This window comes from Gracilinanus agilis, chromosome 4, assembly GCF_016433145.1.
Source record: "Gracilinanus agilis isolate LMUSP501 chromosome 4, AgileGrace, whole genome shotgun sequence".
Lineage (NCBI taxonomy): Eukaryota > Metazoa > Chordata > Mammalia > Didelphimorphia > Didelphidae > Gracilinanus > Gracilinanus agilis.
The window spans coordinates 177,611,880-177,624,379 of NC_058133.1; positions in this window are offsets into that span (position 1 = coordinate 177,611,880).

Below are 12,500 nucleotides of genomic sequence, written 5' to 3' on the forward strand. Positions count from 1 at the left end.
CTTCTTCTTCTTCTTCTTCTTCTTCTTCTTCTTCTTCTTCTTCTTCTTCTTCTTCTTCCTCTTCCTCTTCCTCTTCCTCTTCCTCTTCCTCTTCCTCCTCCTCCTCCTCCTCCTCCTCCTTCTCCTCTTCAGTAGCAACAAAAATCCATCAACAATTAAACAACATGCATTGATGATACAAAGTGACACATGACATGGTCCTTCCCCTTGAGGAATTTCTAGAATATTTAGAGAGATAGAACAAAGATATTATTAAATATGCAACGCAGAATGTGCTGAGTTCCAAATAAATGGGACAGATAGTAAATTGCAGGGGAATCTAGAAGGAGGACTCATCTCCAATACCTGAGACAATTGAGGAAAGCTTGCTGGAAGAAATGAGCCTTGAAGAACAATGCAGGTCTTGAGATAATGAAGAGTGATGGCATTCCTGCAAGAAGGGGGTAGGAGTGAAGAATGGTTGAACAAAATCAGGGAGGCAAGGAGGGCATGGAAAATTTAGGAAATAATGAGTATTCTTGATCTGTTGAAACAGAGGGCTAAGAGGAAAGTATAGAAAGGTGCTGGCATAGAAAGTGACAGAAGGAAATGGGAGTCATATTTTTGTGAAGGACATCAAATATCAAGGTAAAATGTTTGGATTTTATCCTGTAGGGAATGTGCAACCAGTGAAGAATTTTGATGAGAGAAGTAGAAGAAGGAGGAGAAGGAAGATGAAGGAGAGAAGAAGAGGAAAAGGAGGCCCTTTGAAGATACTCTTGGGAGTCATTTTAAAAACTGATGAGATGCTAGAATTATGTAAAATATAAATAAAAACCTTCAGTCCCCCACCCTTTTTCTATTTCATAATTAATGACTTTCAAAAACTTCTTAACACAAATGAATTATGGAGCAAGAAACACAGAAAGCCAAGGAAGGGTGAGGGCCATGTAATTTCCTTGACAGTGGGAATTTTTTTTCATTCTTTGATGTCATATTCCCAGTATTTAGCTAATAGTTGGTGTTTAATAAATGTTTATTGATTAATTGATCAAAAACCCATTAGGTCACAGGTTGGGAGGGACCCAATTAGATATTTTTGAGGTGCCCTTTTGTAACCTTAAGGTGATAGGGCAACAAATGTTTCCTGGATGATCCAAAAACTCCAGTTGCTTCAGAACCTATCATTTCCCCCCTAATCTAGGACAGCCACATTCCTAGGTCTTTACATAGGAGCAAAGTCTCAATCCCTAACCATAGCCTTGGGGACGGCATTACAGGAAGTCAGTTCCCTGCTGACTAACTTCCATATTGCAGTTACTATTGAGTCCAGGATGTGTTCTAAACTTGAACTTACTGTAAATGATTGAAATATCACTTCTTTCTGGCCGAGTCCCAAGGGCCTCACCCTACTTCTCTTTGTCATGCAGAGCAAACTGATGTCTTGTGAATTTGTTGGAATGGGGTGAGGCACTACAGTGTTTCCCCTTCCCTCCATTCCCATCCACACAACATGAAGTCAAAGAATCTCAGAATTGGAAGGGACCTTGGACAGGCTCATAGACCCAAAGCTAGAAGATATCTTAGAAGCCATTTAATCCAACTTTCTTATTTTATAGATAAGGAAACTGAGGCCACTATTGCCCAAGGTCACACAAGTAGGAGGGGTCAGATGTGGGATTTGAACCTAGGTTTAAACCCAGGTCAGTTTTCTTCTCAATATCATATTGTCTCCTGTCATTTGGTTTTCTGGTCCAGTCCTTAGCACAAGTATAATCAGCAGTAGTTCCACGTTCTCCTAATAATAGGGAAGGAAGAGATTTGGGGAAACCAGTAGTGAGAAAAAAATGCCTTGGCCATTCTGGTATAGGAATGTGAGCAGCCCTTGTAATATGTTCATCTTCAGGTATCATAGCTTGCCTTGGAAATCCAGAGTTCCTTATATATTCAGTTTCATTCCTAGGTCTGTATATAGCCTAGATATATAAAAATAAATTTATACACACACACAGTAAGTCTATGCCAATACAGGTTGGCATTTTCTTTGTAATTTATAGTCTTAGATTGCTGCTTAGAACACTGAGGTTTTAAGAGGCTATTGTGTGTCAGAGGTGGGATTTGAACCCAGGTCTTTCTCTCTTTGAGGCAGATTCGTATCCTCAATGCCATACTGCTTCTCGAACACAGGTATCCCAAAAGTCTTAGTGTGCTTGTATGCTATTAATGGGAGAGAACTGTGCTAAGACTTTGGGGACATCCTATATGTTTATCCACAATACAGACTATGATTTAATAATAAAGTAATAATTCCATCACATCATACTTTTCTCATAGTAGTCTGAGTACAAATATTTATTAGCATGAGAAAGAAAATGGAAGTCTTCCCTTTCCATTAGTCTCCATGACTAAGTTTGGGTGGATGCATAGCATGGAGTTAGTGGGTGGGGTGGTAAATTGTCTAATCGGGAACAGAGGGAGAAGGGAGGGATGGATCTGAAAGGTATCTGGTCCTCCCCTCCTCCCTAGCTGCCATGGAGCCAGCTCCTGGCTAGCCAGCTAACTAGGTGGAGGAGCCTGTAGGAATGACCCCTCAGAGTCATCTTCAGAAAAGATTGTAAAGGGGCAGTCCTCAGGTCTCTGATTAAATCATCCAACACAAAAAGTACTCAGTTCTTTGAGGGATTTCATACTAGAAGGGATCAGGAATCAGGATGCTACCTCTCACTTTAGTGGGGAGTAGCACAACCTTCCCAACCAGCTGAGGAGAAGGTACTTTACTACAATTCCCACTCTTGACAATCTCAGGAACCCAGGTTCAGTGTCACCGGCTCTCCACGTTTCCAATTGCTTGGGTTGCCCTTGTTTTTCTGGGAAAAGGGAAGAAGGACTCTGTATCTGTGATTTCATCCATGGAAAGAATTCTTGATATGGAAATTCCATCCCTATTGACAAATGACCTTGGATTCTCTTTGAGGAGTTTGGGGCACTGAAACACAAAATATGGCTGTATACTCACACAATTAGTACATATCTGTCTTCCTGCTCCAAGGTCCATCCATTTACCATTCCAGATAATGCTATATCAACCCTTGGACAGCCTTCATAAAATCCCAGAGTTGGAAAGAACCTCAGAGACCATTCATACCTGAACAAAAATACTCTTTAAAACCTCTCCAATATGGGGACATCAATTCTCTGCCTAAAGGCTTCTGTTAAACCCAGTCTTTCTTGATACAGCACATTCAACTTCGGGACTGTTCTGATAGGAAGTTTGTTCTTAAATTGATCTGAAATGGAAAACCGTAATTTCTACCTATTGTTCCCACTGAGGCAGCAAGGTGGCTCTATGGATAGAACACTGGACCTAGAGTCAGGAAAAGAAGTTCAAATCTGTCCTCAAGATACTAAATATATAGTATGGATAAGTAACTTAACCTCTGTCTGACTCAATTTCCTCATCCGTAAAATGGGGCTAATATTAATTTCTACCTGTCAGATAAGTTAGTAAAGATCAGATAAGATAATATTTGTAAAGAGATTGACTCACAAGAAATAGGAACTTAATGGAAACTCATTTCCTTTCCCATTACCCTGGTTCTGCCTTTGGGACTAACTGGAACAACCTACTCCCCTTTCCCACATGACAGCTCTTCAAATACTGGAAGATAGCTAACATGATAGAAGCATGAATAGACATGGAGCCCTGAGTAGTCTCCTTCCCAAGTCCTTCCAACTTATCTTCTGATGGCATCTTGAAACTATTCACCATCTTGCTTGCCCTTCTCTGCATCTTTACTATGTTCTCTAGTTTATCTTTGTTCTTCTTCAAAGGGAACACAATACTTCCAACATGCTCACTCAGCATCAGACAACTTCTATAAACAGTTTACCCAGATTTAATTTTTTACAGGCTCAAGAGAGAGCAATTTAATTAATTAATTAAATTTAATGAACCCCTCAAACAAATAAATTAATAATTAACTTGGCTAATTAATTGATTAATTAGTTTATTCTGGCTTAAATGAGCCACAGTCAATTGTATCTTTGTATCACCTTACCCCATCCCACCCTATCCTCAATAGAGAAAGAAGAAAGGAAAAAAAACCCTTGTAAGAAATATGCATGGTCAAGCAAAACAAACCCCTAGATTGACCATATCAAAAAAATAAAAACATAAAGCATTTTGCCTCATTTTGCACCGTGACTCCATTACCTCTTTGTCAGGCGGTGGGGAGTATGTTTCTGGTCCCCTGAAATCATGTTTATCTAGTTAATTTATTTTTTATCACAGTAAAACATTTGACAAAATCTTTCATAAGATCCTTGTATGCAAGATAAAGAAATGTAGCCTCTGTAATAGTATGGTTATGTCTATTCAGATTTGGATACCCAATGATGGATGGATGGATGGATGGATGTAAGATTGCTGGATAGATAGATGAATAGACAGCACATTTATGAAACACTTTGTGTCAGGTACTCTGATAGGCACTGACGATTAAAACAAATTAAAGCAAGCAAGAGAATCACCAGCCTCAACTTCCATTCTGAGAGAGAAGAAAACACACAAAGGAAACCTGGGAAGCTAGACAGCAGGTGAGAAGTACAGGTGATGTGGCCGGATATGTTCTGGAAAGTACATTGATGTCTGGGAAGGTGTGATACAGCCAAAGCAATCCTATCAAATCTCAGGGTTGCTCCAGAGGTGAAGTCCCATTCTCAAGAGGGGAAAGAATGGAAAAGATGACTTAGAGTAGACTGTAAGTGGCATAGCTTAATGGTTTTCTTAACCTTTACTTTCCATCTTAGAACTGATAATAAATATCTCTACCAAGGCAGAAGAGCAGTAAGGGCTAGGCAATTGGGATAAAGGGACCTGTCCAGGGTCACACAGCTAGGAAGTGTATGAGACCAAATTTGAACCTATGTCCTCTTGACTCCAGACCTGGCATTCTATCCTCTTGCTACCAAGCTGCCCCTAATGGTTTACTTTTAACTTGGAAGGGGATCTTTAGAGTTGTGCCCCAGAAATCTGTGCTTGACATTATACTGTTCCTTTTTTTCCAATGACTTAGATAAAGACATTGATACTTATCAGATTTCCATGTGTATGAGACAAAGTTAAGAGAGATAACTAACATGTTGGATGGCAATTGGTCTAAATGATGGAACTAGAGCCTATGAGAGGCCATGGTACCTTTTCTTGAGAGTGCTGATATGATGGCAGTTTTCCAGTCCCATTCCTTGCCTCCAGTCCTCCTTTATTCATCATAGCATTTCCCTAAACCACTGCCATACCACCTATCTATTCCTTCCCTGCCATTCTTGTATTCTCACAGGGATTTTGAGGTAGGTGATCGGCAGTGCCATCTGTGAATCTGCCCAGAAAAGATTGACTTTCTCTCTACATGACTACACCTTTGAGGAAACTCTGTCCTGAGAACCCGTGCCACACCTTTCCCAAAGGACTCTGAAGACATTCATTCTTACAGATAGAAACCTGGAGTCTCTTTCTCTCTCTCCAACCACAACAGGAGAGTGACCCAGGCTCTCTCTTTACCATGGAGTGGTATTTTAGGGATTTCTCTCTCAAGCAGACCTTGAATCCAATTATACACCAATGATATTGGTGTATAAAAAAAGTATAAAAACAAAGAATCAAGAAAGGGCAACAAATGTGAAGATTTTATTTGCACATTTTACATTTCCTTGAGAAAATGCAGGTGGAAATCTGCAGTCCTCCCTTCCTTCAAAATTACTCAATTCTCTTTATGATTTACACTCAAAGACTGAGAATCATGGGATTTGGGTTCTGATTTGAGTTCTGTCACTAAAGAGTAGATTGATTTAGGGCAAATCAATTTATCTCACCATAGAGGTAGCTTCTCCATCCTCAAAATGGCGGGGGTAGAGTTGTGTGTGCCTGAGTTTCTTAACCTGAGGATCTGTGAACTTCAATTTCAAAATATATTTTTATAATAATTTCAACCAAATTGTTTTCCTTTAAAATCCTGTGCATTTTATTTGATGCATTTAATAACATTATTCTAAGGAATCCACAAGCTTCTCCATGTCACCAAAAGGGTCCATGATGCAAAAAAGGTTGAGAATCCAGAAACTTAATGGTTTTTAAGGACCCTTTCCTCTTTGAGTTTATGACTTGTAAAACATAACTCATTCCTATGTATATAACTACACCCTGATTAAGTAAGAGACTGTTCCTTGAACAAATTGAGTGGTTATTTCCTGCTTTGGGGTTTTTTTTTTGGGTCAGTCACTCAGCTCTAGATTTCCTGTTATTTTTATCCCATAAAATTCTTTTGAGGAAACACATATTTATAATCTAATGTTGGATCATAATGGATTGAAGGAAACAAAAAGATCATTCAGGAAGAAATTCTGCATTGCCTCATGCCTTCTTATGGTGGCCTTTTAGAATCTTGAGATTCCTTTGAGGCACAGTTCAGATATTTCTTCCTTCCAGTGGAGTGTTAGCAAATATTTAACAACAGGCTGCCTGGGGAGGAATGGCAGGACATTTTCAAGTCTAATCTGAATTATTAACCTTTTCTCCATTACTCTCTTAAGTCTTGAAAAGCAACAGAATAATACATGGAGCCCTCTTTCATAGTTTGCTGGAGTGTGGGTATAAATACTCACACTGAAATTTTAATAATCAGCTCTCTAAAGCCAAGTGTAAATGGCTCTAACACATTCCTACCTCCTTCCTTGTTTCCTTGAGTTTTTATCTCTTCTCTCCTTAAATATTCCTAAAGTTCCATCTATTTCTCCTTTACCCCTTCACTCCCTATTATGTATTACACTTTCTGTTGTACTCAGTTCCCTCCTCACAACCTCCAAGGAGAATTCAGATACCTTAAGGGCAGGGACTGTGTCGTATCATTCAGCAACAAGCCAAGTACCTTGACCATAGTAATTGGTTGTTTGTTTTTGAAACCCTTACCTTCTGACTTAGAAGCGATATAGGTATCAGTTCCAGGGCAGAAGAGTGGTAAGGGATAGATAATTAATCAGGTTAAGTAATTTGCCCAACTAGGAAGTGTTTCAGGCCAAATTTCTCCCAACTCTAGGTCTGGCACTCTGCCCACTGAGCCACCAGCTGCCCTTTATAATAGAGAAAATAAATATTTTCAGAACTGTTAAATCCTGATAATACAGTCTTCGTTTCTTTTGCAAGCACAAGAAAAGAAAAGGAAATTTACATCTTTTTTGATCTCCAGTCCATTTTTTATCTTTAAAAAACAAAACAAAACAAAACATTGTTTCCATGACACCTTTTGTTTTTATGTCACATTCATTTTTGAATATTTCTCTCCCAAGTTCTCTACCTAGTGATATATTTCTGGGAACGAGATCAAAAGAAGAAAGAGGAAAATAAAAGGAAAAATCAGTCTAACTCCTTGTCTGACTGTGTAAGGAACATTCTACATCCATAGCCCTTCGCCTCTGTGATCAAGAGAGGAATGGATTTTCCTTTCTCTAGAGCCAAGCTTGCACCTTCTAATTAGTGTTCAATTTCAGGTTTTGTTCTTTCTGCTTCCATTGTGATGTTTTTGGACATACGGTTTTCCTGGTTCTGCTTACTTCACTTGGCATCATGTTCTCATGCTTCCCTGAATTCTTCATTTTAGTCATTTCCTACAGCACAATAATGTTCACCAGCAATCATTTGTTCAGCTATTCCCCAGTTACTGGACATGTACTTTGTTTTGGGTTCAGAAAGATTCCATTCTTCAGAGATTGCTTTCTAATAACTTAAAGAGGATGTAGGAAACATCTGAAGTGTGTTTTGATATCATGTGAAAATACTGAGAATATAGAAATGGAGAAAGAACCTCCTTCTGGTCCTAACCCCTTTTCTCAAGTCTCCTCCAATATATACTCAAAGAATTCATGAAATCCAAAGAATCATCGACACTTAGGGATAGAAAAAAGATATTATCTTGTTCTTTCCAGTGTAGGGATCTCCCTTATAGCATTCAGATAGATGATCATCTTTTTGAGATGGTCTAGTCCAGTGATTCCCAAAGTGGGCGCTACCACCCCCTGGTGGGTGCTACAGCAATCCAGGAGAGCATTGATGGCCACAGGTGCATTTAGGGGTGGTGAATAACTGTAAGGGGGCGGTGATAGTATGTGACAGGGGGCACTAAGTAATATTTTTCTGGAAAGGGGGCAGTAGGCCAAAAAAGTTTGGGAACCACTGGTCTAGTCCATTGTTCCAAAGAGCAGACAGGTGGTGCGGTGGATGGAGCGCTGGTCCTTAAGTCAGGAAGACTCGTCTTTATAAGTTCAAATCCCACCTCAGACATTGAGAGTTTTCTTGGCAAAGGTACTGGAATGGTTTCCCATTTCCTTCTCCAGTTCAGTTCAAATCTGGCTTCAGACATCTACTAGCTATGGGGCCCTGGGCAAGTCACTTAACCCAGTTTGCCTTAGTTTCCTCATCTGTCTGGAGCTGGAGCTGGAGAAGGAAATGGCATATCACTTCAGTATCTTTGCCAAGAAAATCTCAAATGGAGTCATGAAGACTTGAACATGACTGAAAACAACTAAGTGGCAACAACATTGTTCTAAATCTTAATAATAATAATAGCATGTATAGTGCTCTTTAAATTTTGAAAAGCATTATACATGTTTGATTTCTTTTGATGGCCTCAAGTCAAAACCTAGTTGGGAGGTAGGTTCTATTGTCATCCCCACTTTACATATGAGAAAACTGAGGCTAAGAGAGTTTAAGAGATTTGCCCAGGGTCACACAGCTATATAAATACTTGAGGTGGGGCTTTAGACTTGTGTCTTCCTGACACCAGTCCAGTACTCTCACCCACTGCTCTATCTCACTGTCCAAAACATTTTTCCTTACATTGAGTCAAAATGCACTTCCCTTTAATTTCTGTCCATTGGAGGTACAGCAGTTTCCTCTGTGGAACAATATATAACAAGTTTACATCTGCTTCTGTGAATTTGTTGTTTAATTGTTTTAGTTATGTCCAATTCTTCATGAACCCATTTGGTTCATGGTTTTCTCGGCAAAGATACTGGAGTGGTTTGCCATTTCCTTCTCCAGCTCATTTTTATAGATGAGGAAATCAAGACTAACAGAGTTAAGTGATTTCCCAGAGTTGCCCAGCTAATAAGTGTTTGAAGCTGGATTTGAACTGAGTCTTCCTGTCTCTAGAACAGGCACTCTATCCATTGCACCACCTGGCTGCTTCTATGAAATAGCATTTCAGATATTTTAAAACATCCATCAATTCTCCTAAAGTCTTAGTTCTCTCCATTAGCATCCCTGACCCAAAGTTCTCTTTCCTAACTCTTATGCCTGACTCTATCAAGATGTTTTCATTTCTCCCCTATTCATTCCCTTTCTATTGCCTCTGGATTCACTACTTTTTGTACCATAACCACCAAATTATCTCAAGGAGCTCACTCTTGAGCTGTACTCCTGACTAATGGCCAAAATTAGTCTCTATTTTTAAAATACTAACCACTCCCTTTTCCCCTTTGCCACTCCAAATCACTTAGTTTGGTGGTTCATCTCCAGAGTGTGACAGGGTGACTTTATTTTTCGTACATTTTTCATTTTTCTCCCCCTTGACTCTGACCATGAACCTAGAGATACAGATTATCCAGCCTTTGAGAGATGCTGGAAATCACAGAGAAAGACATTCAGAATTGACTGGATTTTTGGAAGGGCGCCAATAGGCTACAGCAGTGATGGAGAATCTTTTAGAGTCTGCGTGCCCAAACTGTAACCCTCACACTGCATGTGAGCCCCCCCACCTTACCCCAGGCAGGGGAGGGAGGAAGTACTCTCATTAGGGTGCTGCGCAGAGAGGTGGGTGATGGAAGAAATGTCCTCAGGCACGCATGGAGAGGGAGAAGGGAGCAGCTCTGGCAGGCTCCTGCATGAGTGCCATAGGTTTGCCAACACAGGGAGTTAGCATATTATTATCAATATAACCTAAACAAAAGAATTGGTATAAAATTCAGTGTATTCGGACAAAAAACAACAACTAGAAAGGGAGGTAGGCCAGTCATTAGATTGGATCAAGAGATCACTAAAGGACATTTTTTTTTACTTCCTTCCATATCATGGGATATAAGAGCTAGAAGGGACCTTTAGAAACCATCTTGCTGTGGGTGACCTGATCAGAGGAGACCCTCTTTAGAGCATGCTTATTGTACTTGGTCAGTTGTCAGCTCATGTGGAAGATGTTGGGAAGAGGAACCTGCTTCTGGAAAGGAGTCATGGTAGCTAACAGAAGAGAGCTGATGAAGGCACAAGTGTTTGGTAACTGGTTCCACTCTGCCAACCATGTGGTAGAGAGATTTGGAGAAAGAAATGGCAAACCACTGGAGTAATTTTGCCAAGGAAACCCCAAGAGTAGCATGAATGCACTGTGGTCTATGGGATCACAAAGAGTCAAACATGACTCAACATCAATAACGAATGACCTTGTGAGTTTTTGAAAAGTCAGAATGGAGAGCCAAATGCAGTCAGTGACAGATTTTACAGCCAGTCAAGAGTGAGGAGCGGAGAGCAAAAGTATACATCGAAGGCAACCATTGGGGAGCAACATTGGTTCATCCAGTGGCTATGCCATATTACAAAATGAACTTGAAGAGGGGAATGCCTCCTAGCAAATGCTTCAAGTGTGGTTTCACTCTTCCCAGGAAGCAAGATGATCTGGCTGTCATCTTTCATGTTCAAAGAGGACCAAAATGATGTCACTATGTTGGGTCAATATATTGTGTGTCCAACTATGGCAGATCAGACCAATACAAGCTCAGGGGGTTCTGTCGCTGCTGCTTAGGCACAAATAGCCCATATGAACATTTGGAATGGAGATATACCTAACTTTGTATTTCTTTTGAACTACTGGAATCCTGCTTTGTTCATAAAGCACAGTGCCTTCTTTGATGGACAGTCCCGTGCCAGTGTCTCTCATGTCTCCCCATAGATATCAGAGTCCTTTAGAGAGACCTTTAGAGTGTCCTTGTCCTATGACACCCCACTACATATCCCTTTCTAGATTGGCTCACTTACCCCGGCAGGCCTTCACCCTGAAGCAGATTTGCAATGGGCCTGTTGCTTAATAGTCTTGGAGAATTACCTGGAATTGGAAACCTTTGAATACTTGGAGAATTACACAAGATGAAGTAGTCATTCATCCTTGGTCTTATGATGGTTGGTGTTGGAAGCAGAACTTTCGCCCAGGTCTTTCTCACTCCAAGGTCTGATCTCTTTATGCATCTTGCACCTCTGCCTATCACCTTTTTGACATGATTCTCATTTAATGACTACTTGTTGAATTAAATAGAACTGAATGCATTGAGTACCTACATTGTGCAAACTATTATGCTAGCGGTTGGAGGAGATACAGAAATAAAGAAGGCATGCTCATCACCCTTATAAGAAGAAATGACAGACATTCATAGATAAGTAATATTTATTAGCATATGCCAAATATATAATGATAGCTAATAATAACAACTAGCACTTATTTAGCACCTTTGAATTGGCAGAGCACTTTACATATGTTATCGCAGTTCTTCCTTGCAACAATAGAACCTTGGAGGTCATTTCTATTATTATTCTCATTCTAGAGATGAGGAAACAATCAGAGATAGGTTAGGGAGCTTGTCTTGGGTCATAAGACTGGTGTCTTAGGGAAGATTTGAATTCAGATCTTCATGACTCCAAATTAAGCACTTTACCAACTGAGCCACCTAGCTTCCATGAGGAATATGAGAAGTATATAAAGTACTATTAAATCATATCTATATTGGGGGAAAATCAGTTTTCCAGTGAATTATACATCTAACTAATTCTAAAATAACCCTTTTAAATAAAAAAAGGCTATTTTCCAGCTAAGATTTTATAGAAAACTGTTTGGCAGGTATTTTCTGTTAGAGTCTTCTTGGTTAATAATCCGTATAAAAACTGGGGAGTCAGGCACTCAGTCTCCCTATAGGGGGACAACTCTGGGTTCAGATGAAGTAGGTTCAGTCCTGGAGGAGTCTGACTTATAAAAGAAGACATCAGACTTTTTTTTCTTGCTCTTTGGCTTACCAGATCTTAGAGTTGTGGGAAATCAGGAGAAAATCTTTTAAAGTTTAGAAATGGTTCTCATCTATGATTCCTCTAAAAGGGATCAAGAGGTTTCCATCTAGGAAGTTACTTAATATATAAAGTTGATCCGGTATGGGAAGGCTATTTATTTCTTCCACAAAAACATAAAATAAATATATGTATCAGCAATATTTTTAAAACTTGAAACAGCAAGTCATAACTTCTATTATACTTTCTCAGGAAGCTGATTCTTAAACTACAATGCCATGGAACATATTGTGGGGCTACTGAATAAACATTTCACATTTTGACCTTGGATTCACACTGTCTCAGTACTCTGGTATAAATTCTCTTTTGGTAAACCAGGGCCACATGGCTACGCCTGCTACCTGCACTCACCTTTTCCTCCAGAAGTTGCATT